Raw genomic sequence first — 19,378 nt, 5'->3', positions numbered from 1 at the left:
AGTGTGTCTGGGACCATCGGTAATCCATGATTCTTGATTAAGTTTTGTGACTTTGTCGTTGATCAGGCGTTTGATGTAAGATTGTGGAATTGGGCAATTCAAAGTGGATTCACTGGTTGTACCATTTTTGGCCAGCTCGTCTGCTTTTTCATTACCCCACAATCCAATGTGTGCAGCTATCCATCTGATCTCTAAGGTGTTAGTGGATCCGAGTGTATTGAGGGTGTCGTAACAGTCTCTAGTAGTCCTACTCCTCGTTGAAGGTGAGGATATGGCTTGAATAGAGGAGAGACTGTCTGACCATATGATGATGTGTGTGTTTGTATAAGTTGATAGATATTTACAAGCTTCGATGATGGCAGTGAGTTCTGTTTGATAAACGGTGCAATAATCGGGAAGCTTGAATGATCTTTCATCTAGTGTAGTGTTGTTGTTGTCTGTGGTGATAATATAACCAGTCCCGCTACCTGAGTCTGTGCGTGACCCGTCTGTGTAGCAGGTGATGGTTTCACTGGGGATGTTGTCGATGGTGTTTTGGAGTGAGCCTCTATATCCAATGTTGTCAGCTCCAGGAGTGGTGACCGTGAAGCGTCGTTCAAGCATCATGGTTGGTATAGATAGGTCTCTCTCTGCTTTGGGTGGTATGTTGAGATCTACCATGAATTGTTTGTTGATAGTGGTGTGAGTTGTGATGGTACCTTTTCTGGGGGCGATAGTTTCGAGGGTTAGGCTTCCATAGGCTTGAAGCCTGGCTGTGCCCTTTGCTGCTTCACCTCTCAGGAAAAGTATGATATCTGGAGTGTTAGTGAGGTGGTTCAGTGCGATGAAGGGAGTACTAGGCATGGCACCAGACATCATTCTCAATGCCAATGCCTGAACTCGTTTGAACTTCCTCGCGTTGGTGTCTGTTTGGGTTGCTCTAATCCATATACTACAGCAGTATGATAGAATAGGTCTGATTACAGCGGTGTACATCCATTTGCATGTTTTAGGGCTCATACCCCAAGTGGGGCCGACAGCTCTTCTACATTGCATAAGGGATGCCTTAGCTTTTTTCAAATTAGAATGTTTTGAACTAAAAATAAATCTGCTGAACGACTTCCGATGAGTCTTAATGCCTGAAAAACTCCTGCCGGAGTGCACGCTTCGCGTGCACGAAAGAGGCTTGTAACGTGTACCAAAGGGGGTATAATAGTAAAGGGGGTATAATAGTAAAGGGGGTATAATAGTAAAGGGGGTATAATAGTAAAGGGGGTACATAGTATACCCACAATAAATGCACCGGTCGTGCTTGCCAGCACTGTGAACAAGGACGAAATAATAGTACATGAAAGCAAGACATATGTGATGTGGTTTGAATGAGTTTTGAACGGGTGTGGAGTGTATTACTGAATTTTCTTTGTTCTCTTCTTGTTTGAGTGGCTATTATTAAAGTAGCCAATACGTTTTCTATATGTTTCTAACTCAATCATGTGAAATCTAACAATAAAACGACCGACTGTGGAGCAATAATTCCCTTTACGGTGTGTAATTTGTACTTGTATTATTGTCGTCCGTGTCCAGTTTGTTTGCGTGATCAACGCCCGTCCGTGATTAGTTATACTATCATAATCAGTTATGTGATATAATCACGTAACTGTAGAATTCATTTTCATCTATTTAAATTGAGAAAATAAGCAATATTCTGAGAAACGGAGATAACTCGTCTTAGATTAGATAAGATGTGATCAGCCAATCAGCTCATTCGAAGAGTGATGGACATAGATGCTGGACTAATATTGAGGCTCATGATGAATTAAAATTATACGTGATATTATTTAGGTATAACTTAGGCTGAAATTTGTTCGAATTTAGTTTACAGGTTATTATGGTGGATTTATAAGGTGACCATTTCCGCAGTTTGTTCTGTCAGCTACATGCTTGTTTAGTCGGTCTTGTTCTGTTCTTGAGTGAAATTGTTAAGTAGTGCAGCAATTCTATCATAAAGATTAATCACTTAACACGAAAAGAAAACTGACATAATAAATTTCTATACTGGCGCCGCAGGGGCAGATATCCTCTCTTTAGTCCTAGAGAAAGTAGAATGCAGTGAACCCAACACTCAGGTAGCACGGATTGACCAGACAAATTAAAGTGAAGGCCATCTCGTGCCAGGTGTGAGGTGCCAAATTTCAAGTTATCAAACAGTTTGAAGTTAGAAGTATGAACTGAAAGTTCGAACAATGTCATGTTCAGCTGGTCGATAGATTTGTTCATGTTGTTGAATCTGTCGGCGCTCATGTTGAGAGGTGAAATTGAATCAAAAATGAACTTAGTGTTTTTATATTGATTCACTGAGCGTTCAACAAAGTTGTGTAGAGTCGAGGGGTGAACGCGGTGTTTTCTGAGGTCGTTGATGCCCGCAGAGAGGAGAACAACATCAGCCTGCTCAATGGATCTGCAGTGCTGGTGTAGATCCCGCAGATGAAAGAGATCCTCTCTGAAGGCAACAACTGGCTCATGCAATGTGGAACAATCAAACGACTTATTCTTCGAATCTGAAAGAATCAACACCCTTTTAGGCCGAGCATGACTAGAATTACCCCTCTGGTATGGTGCTGATGCATGGCGGAGGACCCTGCAGGTAATGCTAATTCTAGTGCCAGAGAAATTTTGTTCCTTGACCCGGGGTACACTGTGGTCAAACACATCCTGGCTAGCCCGAGTCATCGTGTACATTGACCCATGTTCTGGGGTCAGGGAGAACCGCTTATAGCTACCAGGTGGTTTTATTCTGAACACTACGGGGCGAGGGGCACCCAGCGTGATGGTTAGAATGGTGCTTTCTGGGTCTATTGATGGCTCGTTATCACTGTGTGGCGGGATGTGTGAGATATGGTTATCATATTTGGTCACGAGGAAACTGTTGAACGGTTTGGCCTGGTCAGGGAATAGGGAGTTCAAATGACCAACAATATTCGCCAGATAAGTGTTGGTGCTGATTTCACGTGCCACATGGCGGCCTCCAGCATACTCATAAGGCATGTTCCCATAGTGGGCAACTTTCCTATTTCCAAAATTGCGGTCATATGTTGTGTTGTTGTCCAAATGCGCAGCTTGAAACTGTTTAAATAAATTTTCTGCATAAAGTGTATAAGGCATGATACCTTCAGGCTCCAGGTTACTAGTACTGCGAGTTGTTGAGGATGGTGTAGGTAGGATGGCAGGAGTCGGCAGGAGGGGGACGTCACGGGCTGCAGGAGCTGCTGGCTGTTGTAGGTCTTTAACGAGCGTCTGGGCACGGACTACGTTCTCCTTCAGCTGCTCCAGTTGTTTGTTTGCTTCCGACACGTGCCTCGCAAAATTAGAGGTTAATTTGTTGAGATCGTGTGTTAAGTCGGTACTGTCTTCTATGACTACTTGTTTAAAATGTTCAGTAAGCGAGTTACTTTTACGTATTTTGCCTCGAGCTTTGATGAACTTCTCATTACATGACTTTGGTTTTTTTATTTTTTGCAGCCGTACAAAACGGTTTTACATAAACCCTAATCCCAACCCTAACCCTAACAGTAACCATAACCTTGAAGCTATCTATAACCCTTACCACAACCCTAACCCTAACCCGAGCCCTAAACAATCGAATTCATGTTTTACTAGCCTGTCACGTGACCAAAACGGTTTTTTGCCCATAACTCTCCAGGGAAGCATTTTTACCCTATGTCATGGGGGTGATTCGGAATCAGCGTCCAAAAATACACCGATTCAGATCAATTTCTTACCCAAAGGGCCTTTTCACAAGAATTTTCTTAAAATTTGGGCGAGCGATTTAGTAGGAGCGCCCATTTTCAGATATGAAAATTTCTGAACTGTGAACAGTGAAGTGAACACACATTTGACACTATGACAGAAGTCAAAATCTCGAAAAAAATTGGAAAATCATACTGTCCCATACACCATACTCTGTCCCATTTTCAGTTTTTGAAGCTGAAATTTCTTTGTCGTACGTTTGACAACTGACGAGTGCACGGCTGCCCTGAATCGTAGAAACTCTACAGGGGGTCGTATTACTATTAGTGAAGTCAGTCCCGATCTCATTTTTAAATCCCGGGAATCCCGACCGAAATAAATCCCGGGATTCCGGCCGAAAATCGGAAAAAATTTCCCGGAAATCGGGATTCCCGAACATTGAAAGTTTTTTTAAACAAATGGTGCCAATCCTGGAGTTCGACTACAAGTTTCTTACTGGGCCGCGCTCAGCCTGTCATTCCGCCGAATAGCTCTATTCGGCGCGGCGAATATGTTTATATGATTATGAACATAATAGCCTGAGGTCCCCGGGTTGACCATTGTTAATGATTTGGCCCGGCGCGCGCTACTTCGTAGCACTTGCCATCGAGAAGAAAGCGGCGCGCGCTACTTCGAAGAAATTTAGACGAGTAACATCCGTCAAGTCCCCAGGTAACGAGTTTCAATTTCATAAAAGTGTATTGGAAGCAGTATAGAGTGTCAAATGTAATTGCAATTTTGACTAGAATTTTTTAATCAACCGTCGTATAGTGAAACAATTTTACATTTTTCATTTTTACCGAATTTCTGACCTGCAACTAATTAAGTCAGCCAACTGGAGATAGAAAATGACCCGATTGAGGTTTCACATAGCCATGTGTATACGCTTGTAGCGCGATGCACTACTGGGTCGCGCGCGCGCATCCATGATCCAATAATGCTTCTCGCAACCACAGATCGGCGAGATGCGAAGGATTGACATCGTGAATCAAGAGTATCACCCGTTATAGGAGGGGGTTTAATCATAATGATTACGGTTTTCTAAGGAGAAATGGAAAGTTCACTAATTATTACAGAGGTCAGAGCATAACAGTTTCAGTTATATTATTATTATTATTATAAAACAGGATCTTACCGACAAAAATGATTTTAAAAATACCTTAATGCGGTAAACTGTACCCTTGAAAAAGATTTTCCCAACATCTGTTGCATGCAGCTATATCTCTAATTTCATTCAATTCATGCAAGTTGTCCATTTGCAAATTTCTATTATTTAAATCACTTTTTAAAACCATGGTTATATTGGTAACATAAATGATAATAAATGTTTAATAAATACAGTAATACCTCGCTATAGCGTGAATCGAGGGAGGAAACAATTTGTCCAAAAAACCGAGATATAACCAATTTAACGAGGTTTACAGTTTCGATAATTACTATTAATTAACTTTATATTTCATATTTGCAAATACTACTTTAACAGTAACTGACATCTTTAAAGCTTCAGAAGGGAAAAATGAAGACAAACCACTACCACCAGTACCAGTGTCGGCAGATTTTGAGCAAGGTTCAGAAGGTAAGGGTTCAGTATTACTGACTTTGATACTTTGATGAGGTTTACAGTTTAGCCAGAAGGTCAGGGCCATCGTACATCACGTAGACCACCTAACCCGACTAGGAGGTTCCAGTCTATAAGTATAAAGGAGTTGCTGCAGATAGCATGCAGTGTAGCCTGCCGTTGGGGGATTGTCATGATTTTTGTCGAGAATTACATGGAAAGATCTTTGAGTATGTTGACGGATCTTGGCAGTAGGTTCCATAATTTTGCAGCGTTGACAGAAAAATTTTCGTACGTAGTTTTTATGTAGGAAGTTCTTATAGGAAGTGAAGGTGTTCTTGCTTTGGTTCTTAAGTGATGATTTCATATCGTAAATTTTGTACATCATTAATATTCGGTGTGAAAAATTCTTCGGCGGCGCGCGCTTCGCGCGCGAAAAGTGGCATGCAACGTATGTCAAGAAAAATTCAAAGTTACTCTAAAAATTAATTTTTTTCTATAACTTTTCATTTCAGAGCTCACAACATGTCATCGGATGACCATATTGATTTTCGCTTGCCTTGGAATGACCGTGGTATATACGACCAGACAATACCCCTCCGGATTTTACTTAAACTTTCTTGAGAAATCTGATCTCCATACCATCATAGGTGAGATTAGTTATTCAATGAAACAATAAACATGTCAATTGTCAAACTCAAAGCTTTCAAGTTTGGCCCAAAATAGATACATTTCACAACACTAAACCTGCAGTACGAAGGAAGAGACAATTACATTTCTTTAAATCTGAATTGTAACCCTATCATATAATATTATAAATTTGTTCACTAATAAACAATAAAAATCATTGTCATATCTTTCAGGTACTGCTTCTATCTCTGCAGCCCTTATAACCGCCCCCGTCGGCCCTTATGTTTTTCTAGTTCTACCAAAAACCGTCAGAAATGCGTCTCTTTTAAAAAAGTTCCTTGGTGTAAGCCTTTTCAATTTGATCTGCACCTCTTTGATGGCACTGGTTCAAGTTTTAGTAGATACGAACTCTGGAGCCCCTGTTATTTTCGGAACCATAGCATTTCTGAGGAGTCTTCAAGGGCTTGCAATGGGCACATTGTATGTTTTTGTTCAGGTCAGTAAATATTCTATCAGCGGCTATTTAACCTATTTATATTTCATCCTCAACTTTGTTCAGAACAGAGCATATGCTTCTCGCTGCCAACTATTACAAATTTTAATCAGTGTTTTCAGATAAGCTTATCAATAATCCATTTCAGGGCGGTATAGTGGATTTGTATCTTAAGGAAGATAAGAAGGCGATGATCCTGATAAGCGGCTTCACACAACTTGGGGTACTCGTTGCATCAGTTTTGGGAACTGAGCTATTCGTAGCTGGCGGATGGGTATTGGTTAGTATTGGTATGGCCTCCTTCAACATTTTTCCCCTTTTAGTGCTACCACTGCTAACAAACATCAAAGTGAAAGAAAGTTCTCGACAGAAAGTTGAATACACCGATGAGGAGAAGCCTTCAGCTTCGACAAAATATGAAAATGATAGCATCCGCCCTCAATCTATTTCGTTTTGGTCACAGAAAATTGCATTTCGCTTCCCTGACGTAGTCCTGTTCCTGAATAATATAGTTGCCGAATTCATAGGCTATGTGCTTCCGATGAGAATCGTGCAATCCACCACCTTTTCCCTTTCTGTAGCCGTACAATTACTGCGCATCTTTGGAATTTTCTCATTTGCATCTGCTTTAATTTTGAGCTTCATTGCAGGTAGAATTGAAAAGCTTGATGTCATCATCACAATGACAATGGGGAATTTATTGTATTAAAGCGGAGCAGTAGTGGCTTTTGGAGCGACAGCAAGTGATTTTAGATTCTTGGACTTCACCTACCAATTGTTGATAGGATTGATTCTAATGGGGCTAGGGGAGGCGTGTCATCTTAATCTCTATAACCCCAGCAAGTTTTATCTTTATGGAAAGTGGAATCTGGACAACAGAGGTCTTGCAGAACAAGCTGCTAAGATCTACAACGTAGTTCTATGCCTTGGATCCTGTTTTGGAACTGTCATCTCTCCCAGTCCCCTGTCGTTGACGGAAGAAAGTGAAATCCCGACTATAGCTGTGATCTCAGGACTTGGTGTCTAGCTTTAACGCTAGGGCTGTTTCTTTGTAACCTGGTTAAATGATTTTGGAGAACTTACTTTCTAAATTCTTGTTTGGGGAAACAATGCATAGACGTTTTTTTAAAAATTTAAAAACGTTTTGTATATTTTATTACGTTATATTTCACTGAACTTTCTATTAGTGCAAACTATTGTTAAGGATGATAATGATTATATGTACCAATAAAATATAAATGTATTCTGTTGACTCAAAATCTACTTGTTTTCATTCACATATTCACGGCTTACAATTGGCCCCACAAGTAGGAAGTAAAATAAGGACCTCTGTTCAAATCAAAATAGATTCAAAATAGTCGGACAACTCAAAATAATAACAAAATCTGATTGGCAGTCACGCTGCACGTGACTGCCCGCACGTGACTGTGCGCGTCCAATGGACGTAATGGAGGAAATTTGTTATGGTTATCGCAGGAGAGATCACGTTTAGAGTGCGTCTCTCTGATTAGCCCGTACGTCTATGGCGGCCGAGATGGCTCACCTAAATTTTGACTGAAAATTTTTAATTTAAAAATTAATTATACAATTAATCACAAAATAAAAACGATTTTGAATTTGATTTCTAAAATTATTTCAAAATTTAAATAAAAAACGATTTTCATATTGAAATTAAAAACAATTCTCATTTTGAAAACGGTTTTGATTTCGATTTTGATTTTGATTTGATTAATTTTGATTTTGATTTCAATTTTGATTTTCATTTTGAAAACGATATTGATTTTGACTTTAAAAACGATATCGATTTTGATTTTAAAAACGATATTGGTTTTGATTTTAAAAACGGTATTGATTTTGATTTTGAAAACGATATTGATTTTGATTTTGAAAACGGTATCTATTTTGATTTTGAAAACGATATTGATTTTGATTTTGAAAACGTTTTTGATTTTGAAAACGGTTTTGATTTTGAAAACGATTTTTATTTTTCAAACGATTTGCACGTACGTTTATATAGGTGAGCCATCTCGGCCACGCGCAAAAAAAAACCATTTTCAAATTTGTTTTTATTTTGTGATTAATTGTATAATTAATTTTTAAATTAAAAATTTTCAGTGAAAATTTAGGTCAGCCATCTCGGCCGCCATAGAGGTCCTTATTTTACTTCCTACTTGTGGGGCCAATTAGCCCATACTTTATGATAAATTGTATGAAAATGGAAAGAAAACGCATTTTAGAGAATAAAATTGACTTCAAAAAAGAAGGGGCCCAGCTGGCTACAAAGTGACAACTACATTTATTATAAGTTCTCGAACGTGCACATGTTAAGTAGTATTCTTTGTGATCAAAATCGGGGATGTTACCAAATTGAAATAGCAGTCTTATACATCGCTTTGCAATTGTACTATGCAATGTGCATAGTGCCGTTCTCCATGCGGTTCGGCTTTGTATTTTAAGAGATTCCTTAAGGCACGCTGATCGAGAATAGACGACTTCAAGTCTCCGTCGTATTCCGTTTTATCGATTCGCATCTATAATACCTGGATATAATACCTAGCTTATAATGTTAGTTATACGTACATAACTTCACAATGTACACATGTAGACCGATAGAATTGATACAAGTACCAGTGGCATAAGCCTAGCTACCAAAAGTTCTTCAAACTTGAGTCAGATGAATTAGGGAATAACAATTACTAATCTAAAGTACAACCGGTTATACCGGACCCTAAAACTGTGATTGAAATTAATCTAGTTCTATTTGAGATAAAGTGTCACCTACAGTTACACTTACAGGCTTTAATCCGACGTGAGCTCCAGTTGTTTTTCTCCTTGTTTCAGTCGAAGTTGCAAGACTGTGGCTAGTTACACACACTTCTGCACATTCCGATTGACAGGCAACCATAAAGATAATTGAATCGTTCCGATTGCTAAGAAAGACTCTTTGAAGAAGCAAAAGTGTTACAAAGTAATTAAGATAAGCATAGGATTCGATTAGGAACGCGTTGATGCGGGCCCTTATCATTCATTAAAAACCCATTAAAGATATATAACTCCTACCAGAACCCCGCTCAAAGGTTGGACTCCATCTCTCGTGCACCTGTTAAGAGGCGTACTCGGGTTTCAGCACGACAACTTACTTAACGGCCTATTTAATGCTCCAATTTTCCATGACTTCTAGAGATTATTTATTTATTATATTTCATTAAATTGTGGTGGTATTAATTTAACTACGTATAATTGGCTCCTTTTAACTAGAGTATGGAAATTCAGGTTCCGATATTATGGAATACCTCCCGGTTTGAGACTCACTCAGGGCACAGGTCAAACCCAAACTCTCTTTGTACAGATACAATTTTAGGACAGTAATTTCTATTGTAATTATGGATTCAGAATTTTAGGTGAATTTGTATCTGGAAGATGACCAATTAAAACAAGGAAATAAGGGTTGTAAAATAATTGGGTTAAATAGGATTACAATATTAATTTAACTCTCATATCTCATAACTTAGTCTTAATGTCCATTTACCCCAATAATTGAAGTAGTAGCGAATGTGGCGAGGGTGAAGCGATTAAATAGGATGATTCACGAGGTCGCTGTTCCGGTTCTCTCTCTCTCTCTCTGAGGAGATTATATATCAATACAAAGTTAATGGACCACACTAATTATACGGAATATAGGTATTAATTTCCTACTTCTAGATAACTTACGAACTGAATCACTATAATCACTATAAGTATAATTTACTAACCAAGGAATAAGAATATAACGTGGCGATCTGGTCTTTTCATATAGTGGAATGTCAACTAGGACTGAACCATCTTGTAATGACGAACGGTTCTCGAGGAAGGAGGGGGTAATCAATCTGGAGTAAGATAATATTAATTATAAGTACGGAGCGTTCAAGTAGTGACAATAATCAGACTAATTAAGTTAAAATAAGGGAAAATCTTTCGTAGGAACCTCTTAATGAAGACGTAATAAACTTACGAAGCAATACGACTGGTGGAGCTTAGGTGAGGACAGGCAGAGCAAGTAGGGTGGGTATCACCATCATATTGCCTGGAGATTAATAACTATTAGAACTAATAATTAGTACACAGGAAATAATTATGATACTACAATCGTCAACGTTAACAAGTGGAAAAGTGCTATTTTTATGAACATTTGATTAATATTTAATGTAAGAACAATACCTCGGGAATAGATCCCCATGGCTTAGACTAGTTGCTGGAAGGATCGATCGGGAACAAGTAGTGCGGCGAGACAATCTGGTGAGGTATTACTATTATGTATAAATATCTTAACCGCATATTATTATTATGCATTCTGCAACAGAACTTAACCTAAGTATGAACTAATCTTAACATCAACATTTTGATACGATTTGAAGCAACGATAACAATATGATCAAAACTTAACTTTAAAACTACAAACCTATAATGAAAATGAGTAACGAGTGGAGAGAGAACGGGCACAGCATGACATGACCCCGGGCCGGAGATAAGAGAAAAGGCAGAAAGGCTAAAGGCGGACGGCGGCGAGCAGCAGGCGAGCTCCCCTTTTTGTAGACTGCTGGTTGACAGGTCTTTGGGGAGTTGAAGGGGGAGTTGATTCTCATGGCACTCTTGTAACACCTCGGCTAGTTCGTCAACACAATAATCAAAAATCAATGCTGTTAAAATAATTGTAAGTATTCTTTTAACTATAAGTTCTAATAAATTTGAAACTTTAACGATCTTCAAGCCACTACTTTTCCCACCGGGAACGTCACAATTCCAAATAACTACTAATTTACAACGGCTTAAAATACTAACTACAGCTTCACGCCGTGAGACATTTCAATCATACAAACCTTACAACTTTCAGCTTGTTACGCTGACTCTTAATATTTTCTAAATTGATAAAGACTTTAAATTAATTGACCGACTACCCGTCTCTCAGTACAAATATTTTATAAGATACTAATACAGGCCGTGAGATATTTGCAAACCTGTTCACCTTCAATTCACTATACCCCTACCTAACATCTCCCCGATCGAAAATTAATGACGACCACGTCATAGTAAAACTATCTATAATTAAAGAAATGATAAATCTACAACCTTCTTTTTTTTCTTTAAAAAAAAAAATTTCAAAAGAACTATTGGTAATAATATAAGGTATGCCCGTTCTTATAGTAAAAAATCATTAATTTAAAGAATTATCGAATTTCTCGCGCACAGCCAACAAAATTAAATATAATCGTACAAACAAACATTTGAATTACCATAAGTTAATATTTAAAAGTAAAGTCGTTGTAATTGTAGTGCCTATTCTGGTCGTAGTTATCTTTATTGTCATAGTACTGTCCGTAATTTTCCGACACAATTTGGTCACTATTCTCAGCAGGGTTATAAGTTCCAGGGTCTACTTGTGTACTTGCTGGGGTATTATCAATGATTAGACGACATTACGGAGGTTAACTGTTTTAAGGCACGCAAAGACAGCGAATAACACATACTCGAAGTTTAAGAGGAAAATAAAATCCTAATACTAATAGTTTAATTACGTTAGCGACTTATTATTTACAAAATATAACTATTAATCAAGGTTTAATAAAAATTCAAATCATCAAACGAGTAGCAAACGATGTGGCAAGAGAATATAAATGTGTGTTACGGTTATAATTAAGCTATTAAGTGATGTTCTTTAAGTTCTAGAAAATTGTTTAGGCCGAATTAATTTCAGTTTATTCATAATCAAAAGTTTTCCTGAATGCCTTATGCGGTAATTAATGTGCAGCCACCAGCCATATTTCACAACGTAAATTACCCCAAACTCAACAAAATTTGTATCTCTTATTTCCCAGCATGATTCCACCATGCCAACTTTAACAACATTACTTCTTTATCAACTCATTTCTGTCTCATCTCATTTCAAATATCTTCTCTTCTTCACGTCCGCATACCATATTACACTAAATCATCTTTATTTTTAAACACAAACCCTTTATCAAATCTCCCTCTGTATCATCATACTTCAAATATCTTCTTTTCTTCACGTCCGCATACCCTATTACACTAAATCATCTTTATTTTTAAACAACAAACCCTTTATCAAATCTCCCTCTGTATCATCATACTTCAAATATCTTCTTTTCTTCACGTCCGCATACCCTATTACGCTAAATCATCTTTATTTTTATACAACAACCCCTTTATCAAATCTCCCTCTGTATCATATCTTCTCTTCTTCACGTCCGCATACCCTATTACGCTAAATCATGTTGCCAATCTTAGTTTCAAAGTTCGAAGGGTCGTACTGAATCCGAAGTGTTTCTAACCACCAAGCGCGCTTTTGGCGGTATCACAACACTCAAATAACAGATAAGAAGCCCATCTACTTATTAAAACTAACACCTTGTCAACAACCATTATAGCACCTCCTCCCAATAAACTTCACAACTTCTGAACCCCGTATCCCTTAGCCGGCTAATAATTTATACTGCAGTTTAATATATCTCCCCATAATATAATTGTCTCACATTTCAACATCTCATTATAACATAATCTTATTATCTCGTAACATCATACATCTCTCGTATCATTCCCATCTTTACCTAATTATACGGCCGTATATATCATCACAATTACTTACCCACGATATCTCATAATTACTTTTAACTTCTACACAAAACAATTATCTCTTCAACCTACTTCTCTGCTGTGACTTCATCATTTTATGGCGATGGCTGCAACAACTAATATCAATGTAAATAAACAAATTGCACTAACGGTGCACTAACAAAACAAGCAAACTAAGGTTTGGTGTCTCTTCCAGATTTTTTGAAAATTTTGCTAGAAAATTTTGTACAGAGAGAGCTGCATTAGGGCTACATTGTTAAGAGGCGTACTCGGGTTTCAGCACGACAACTTACTTAACGGCCTATTTAATGCTCCAATTTTCCATGACTTCTAGAGATTATTTATTTATTATATTTCATTAAATTGTGGTGGTATTAATTTAACTACGTATAATTGGCTCCTTTTAACTAGAGTATGGAAATTCAGGTTCCGATATTATGGAATACCTCCCGGTTTGAGACTCACTCAGGGCACAGGTCAAACCCAAACTCTCTTTGTACAGATACAATTTTAGGACAGTAATTTCTATTGTAATTATGGATTCAGAATTTTAGGTGAATTTGTATCTGGAAGATGACCAATTAAAACAAGGAAATAAGGGTTGTAAAATAATTGGGTTAAATAGGATTACAATATTAATTTAACTCTCATATCTCATAACTTAGTCTTAATGTCCATTTACCCCAATAATTGAAGTAGTAGCGAATGTGGCGAGGGTGAAGCGATTAAATAGGATGATTCACGAGGTCGCTGTTCCGGTTCTCTCTCTCTCTCTCTGAGGAGATTATATATCAATACAAAGTTAATGGACCACACTAATTATACGGAATATAGGTATTAATTTCCTACTTCTAGATAACTTACGAACTGAATCACTATAATCACTATAAGTATAATTTACTAACCAAGGAATAAGAATATAACGTGGCGATCTGGTCTTTTCATATAGTGGAATGTCAACTAGGACTGAACCATCTTGTAATGACGAACGGTTCTCGAGGAAGGAGGGGGTAATCAATCTGGAGTAAGATAATATTAATTATAAGTACGGAGCGTTCAAGTAGTGACAATAATCAGACTAATTAAGTTAAAATAAGAGAAAATCTTTCGTAGGAACCTCTTAATGAAGACGTAATAAACTTACGAAGCAATACGACTGGTGGAGCTTAGGTGAGGACAGGCAGAGCAAGTAGGGTGGGTATCACCATCATATTGCCTGGAGATTAATAACTATTAGAACTAATAATTAGTACACAGGAAATAATTATGATACTACAATCGTCAACGTTAACAAGTGGAAAAGTGCTATTTTTATGAACATTTGATTAATATTTAATGTAAGAACAATACCTCGGGAATAGATCCCCATAGCTTAGACTAGTTGCTGGAAGGATCGATCGGGAACAAGTAGTGCGGCGAGACAATCTGGTGAGGTATTACTATTATGTATAAATATCTTAACCGCATATTATTATTATGCATTCTGCAACAGAACTTAACCTAAGTATGAACTAATCTTAACATCAACATTTTGATACGATTTGAAGCAACGATAACAATATGATCAAAACTTAACTTTAAAACTACAAACCTATAATGAAAATGAGTAACGAGTGGAGAGAGAACGGGCACAGCATGACATGACCCCGGGCCGGAGATAAGAGAAAAGGCAGAAAGGCTAAAGGCGGACGGCGGCGAGCAGCAGGCGAGCTCCCCTTTTTGTAGACTGCTGGTTGACAGGTCTTTGGGGAGTTGAAGGGGGAGTTGATTCTCATGGCACTCTTGTAACACCTCGGCTAGTTCGTCAACACAATAATCAAAAATCAATGCTGTTAAAATAATTGTAAGTATTCTTTTAACTATAAGTTCTAATAAATTTGAAACTTTAACGATCTTCAAGCCACTACTTTTCCCACCGGGAACGTCACAATTCCAAATAACTACTAATTTACAACGGCTTAAAATACTAACTACAGCTTCACGCCGTGAGACATTTCAATCATACAAACCTTACAACTTTCAGCTTGTTACGCTGACTCTTAATATTTTCTAAATTGATAAAGACTTTAAATTAATTGACCGACTACCCGTCTCTCAGTACAAATATTTTATAAGATACTAATACAGGCCGTGAGATATTTGCAAACCTGTTCACCTTCAATTCACTATACCCCTACCTAACATCTCCCCGATCGAAAATTAATGACGACCACGTCATAGTAAAACTATCTATAATTAAAGAAATGATAAATCTACAACCTTCTTTTTTTTCTTTAAAAAAAAAAATTTCAAAAGAACTATTGGTAATAAGGTATGCCCGTTCTTATAGTAAAAAATCATTAATTTAAAGAATTATCGAATTTCTCGCGCACAGCCAACAAAATTAAATATAATCGTACAAACAAACATTTGAATTACCATAAGTTAATATTTAAAAGTAAAGTCGTTGTAATTGTAGTGCCTATTCTGGTCGTAGTTATCTTTATTGTCATAGTACTGTCCGTAATTTTCCGACACAATTTGGTCACTATTCTCAGCAGGGTTATAAGTTCCAGGGTCTACTTGTGTACTTGCTGGGGTATTATCAATGATTAGACGACATTACGGAGGTTAACTGTTTTAAGGCACGCAAAGACAGCGAATAACACATACTCGAAGTTTAAGAGGAAAATAAAATCCTAATACTAATAGTTTAATTACGTTAGCGACTTATTATTTACAAAATATAACTATTAATCAAGGTTTAATAAAAATTCAAATCATCAAACGAGTAGCAAACGATGTGGCAAGAGAATATAAATGTGTGTTACGGTTATAATTAAGCTATTAAGTGATGTTCTTTAAGTTCTAGAAAATTGTTTAGGCCGAATTAATTTCAGTTTATTCATAATCAAAAGTTTTCCTGAATGCCTTATGCGGTAATTAATGTGCAGCCACCAGCCATATTTCACAACGTAAATTACCCCAAACTCAACAAAATTTGTATCTCTTATTTCCCAGCATGATTCCACCATGCCAACTTTAACAACATTACTTCTTTATCAACTCATTTCTGTCTCATCTCATTTCAAATATCTTCTCTTCTTCACGTCCGCATACCATATTACACTAAATCATCTTTATTTTTAAACACAAACCCTTTATCAAATCTCCTTCTGTATCATCATACTTCAAATATCTTCTTTTCTTCACGTCCGCATACCCTATTACACTAAATCATCTTTATTTTTAAACAACAAACCCTTTATCAAATCTCCCTCTGTATCATCATACTTCAAATATCTTCTTTTCTTCACGTCCGCATACCCTATTACGCTAAATCATCTTTATTTTTATACAACAACCCCTTTATCAAATCTCCCTCTGTATCATATCTTCTCTTCTTCACGTCCGCATACCCTATTACGCTAAATCATGTTGCCAATCTTAGTTTCAAAGTTCGAAGGGTCGTACTGAATCCGAAGTGTTTCTAACCACCAAGCGCGCTTTTGGCGGTATCACAACACTCAAATAACAGATAAGAAGCCCATCTACTTATTAAAACTAACACCTTGTCAACAACCATTATAGCACCTCCTCCCAATAAACTTCACAACTTCTGAACCCCGTATCCCTTAGCCGGCTAATAATTTATACTGCAGTTTAATATATCTCCCCATAATATAATTGTCTCACATTTCAACATCTCATTATAACATAATCTTATTATCTCGTAACATCATACATCTCTCGTATCATTCCCATCTTTACCTAATTATACGGCCGTATATATCATCACAATTACTTACCCACGATATCTCATAATTACTTTTAACTTCTACACAAAACAATTATCTCTTCAACCTACTTCTCTGCTGTGACTTCATCATTTTATGGCGATGGCTGCAACAACTAATATCAATGTAAATAAACAAATTGCACTAACGGTGCACTAACAAAACAAGCAAACTAAGGTTTGGTGTCTCTTCCAGATTTTTTGAAAATTTTGCTAGAAAATTTTGTACAGAGAGAGCTGCATTAGGGCTACATTGTTAAGAGGCGTACTCGGGTTTCAGCACGACAACTTACTTAACGGCCTATTTAATGCTCCAATTTTCCATGACTTCTAGAGATTATTTATTTATTATATTTCATTAAATTGTGGTGGTATTAATTTAACTACGTATAATTGGCTCCTTTTAACTAGAGTATGGAAATTCAGGTTCCGATATTATGGAATACCTCCCGGTTTGAGACTCACTCAGGGCACAGGTCAAACCCAAACTCTCTTTGTACAGATACAATTTTAGGACAGTAATTTCTATTGTAATTATGGATTCAGAATTTTAGGTGAATTTGTATCTGGAAGATGACCAATTAAAACAAGGAAATAAGGGTTGTAAAATAATTGGGTTAAATAGGATTACAATATTAATTTAACTCTCATATCTCATAACTTAGTCTTAATGTCCATTTACCCCAATAATTGAAGTAGTAGCGAATGTGGCGAGGGTGAAGCGATTAAATAGGATGATTCACGAGGTCGCTGTTCCGGTTCTCTCTCTCTCTCTCTGAGGAGATTATATATCAATACAAAGTTAATGGACCACACTAATTATACGGAATATAGGTATTAATTTCCTACTTCTAGATAACTTACGAACTGAATCACTATAATCACTATAAGTATAATTTACTAACCAAGGAATAAGAATATAACGTGGCGATCTGGTCTTTTCATATAGTGGAATGTCAACTAGGACTGAACCATCTTGTAATGACGAACGGTTCTCGAGGAAGGAGGGGGTAATCAATCTGGAGTAAGATAATATTAATTATAAGTACGGAGCGTTCAAGTAGTGACAATAATCAGACTAATTAAGTTAAAATAAGGGAAAATCTTTCGTAGGAACCTCTTAATGAAGACGTAATAAACTTACGAAGCAATACGACTGGTGGAGCTTAGGTGAGGACAGGCAGAGCAAGTAGGGTGGGTATCACCATCATATTGCCTGGAGATTAATAACTATTAGAACTAATAATTAGTACACAGGAAATAATTATGATACTACAATCGTCAACGTTAACAAGTGGAAAAGTGCTATTTTTATGAACATTTGATTAATATTTAATGTAAGAACAATACCTCGGGAATAGATCCCCATAGCTTAGACTAGTTGCTGGAAGGATCGATCGGGAACAAGTAGTGCGGCGAGACAATCTGGTGAGGTATTACTATTATGTATAAATATCTTAACCGCATATTATTATTATGCATTCTGCAACAGAACTTAACCTAAGTATGAACTAATCTTAACATCAACATTTTGATACGATTTGAAGCAACGATAACAATATGATCAAAACTTAACTTTAAAACTACAAACCTATAATGAAAATGAGTAACGAGTGGAGAGAGAACGGGCACAGCATGACATGACCCCGGGCCGGAGATAAGAGAAAAGGCAGAAAGGCTAAAGGCGGACGGCGGCGAGCAGCAGGCGAGCTCCCCTTTTTGTAGACTGCTGGTTGACAGGTCTTTGGGGAGTTGAAGGGGGAGTTGATTCTCATGGCACTCTTGTAACACCTCGGCTAGTTCGTCAACACAATAATCAAAAATCAATGCTGTTAAAATAATTGTAAGTATTCTTTTAACTATAAGTTCTAATAAATTTGAAACTTTAACGATCTTCAAGCCACTACTTTTCCCACCGGGAACGTCACAATTCCAAATAACTACTAATTTACAACGGCTTAAAATACTAACTACAGCTTCACGCCGTGAGACATTTCAATCATACAAACCTTACAACTTTCAGCTTGTTACGCTGACTCTTAATATTTTCTAAATTGATAAAGACTTTAAATTAATTGACCGACTACCCGTCTCTCAGTACAAATATTTTATAAGATACTAATACAGGCCGTGAGATATTTGCAAACCTGTTCACCTTCAATTCACTATACCCCTACCTAACAGCACCCTTGATGATTAAACTAAAATTATTAGAGTGTAAAACTGCAAATTCAATCCCTTAAATTAAGTGATCATTGATTAATTCTTAACAATACGGATTGATGAATTATAACACCTATAGAGATAGTTGCCGGCCCCATTATCTCTTACCTAACTTTATTAGAAACTCATTAGAAACTCATTAGAACTTTATTAGAAATTCATAATGTCCCCTTGTACTGCTGCAAAGTTTTGATAACTAGTACTGCAGTATTATTTTGAACAACGTCACTTGCCGTAAAACTAATTCATAATTGTTGATAAGCTTTGACATTTTTCAGTGCGCAGTGGTGTTATCCTTGAGAAAGTG

At 37.1% G+C, this 19,378-nt stretch overlaps 1 protein-coding gene and 3 long non-coding RNA genes across 7 annotated transcripts in view; 1 reads left to right on the top strand and 3 right to left on the bottom strand.

Moving 5' to 3' along the window:
- The window catches only part of LOC134824966 (muskelin-like), a 472,587-nt gene that overhangs the window by 391,640 nt on the left and 61,569 nt on the right, over positions 1 to 19,378 (top strand). The window lies entirely within an intron of this gene.
- LOC134824698 (uncharacterized) lies at positions 9,896 to 10,511 on the bottom strand. Of its 2 annotated transcripts, none has more exons than XR_010161459.1 (3): positions 10,438 to 10,511; positions 10,195 to 10,312; positions 9,896 to 10,066 (listed from the first exon to the last, which is right to left on the bottom strand). It is a non-coding gene; the product is annotated as an uncharacterized LOC134824698 (long non-coding RNA). The 2 variants fall into 2 exon arrangements; XR_010161460.1 differs by having other exon boundaries at positions 9,896 to 10,068; positions 10,199 to 10,312.
- LOC134825353 (uncharacterized) lies at positions 13,676 to 14,291 on the bottom strand. 2 transcript variants are annotated; one of them, XR_010161541.1, is made up of 3 exons: positions 14,218 to 14,291; positions 13,975 to 14,092; positions 13,676 to 13,846 (listed from the first exon to the last, which is right to left on the bottom strand). It is a non-coding gene; the product is annotated as an uncharacterized LOC134825353 (long non-coding RNA). The 2 variants fall into 2 exon arrangements; XR_010161542.1 differs by having other exon boundaries at positions 13,676 to 13,848; positions 13,979 to 14,092.
- LOC134825352 (uncharacterized) lies at positions 14,422 to 18,066 on the bottom strand. Of its 2 annotated transcripts, none has more exons than XR_010161539.1 (5): positions 17,993 to 18,066; positions 17,750 to 17,867; positions 17,531 to 17,621; positions 14,665 to 15,646; positions 14,422 to 14,498 (listed from the first exon to the last, which is right to left on the bottom strand). It is a non-coding gene; the product is annotated as an uncharacterized LOC134825352 (long non-coding RNA). The 2 variants fall into 2 exon arrangements; XR_010161540.1 differs by having other exon boundaries at positions 17,531 to 17,623; positions 17,754 to 17,867.

Source organism: Bolinopsis microptera, chromosome 13 (genome assembly GCF_026151205.1).
Source record: "Bolinopsis microptera isolate Bmic1 chromosome 13, MBARI_Bmic_1.0, whole genome shotgun sequence".
NCBI lineage: Eukaryota > Metazoa > Ctenophora > Tentaculata > Lobata > Bolinopsidae > Bolinopsis > Bolinopsis microptera.
The sequence above is the reverse complement of the archived record's forward strand: the minus strand, read 5'-3'. Positions and strand labels throughout refer to the sequence as shown.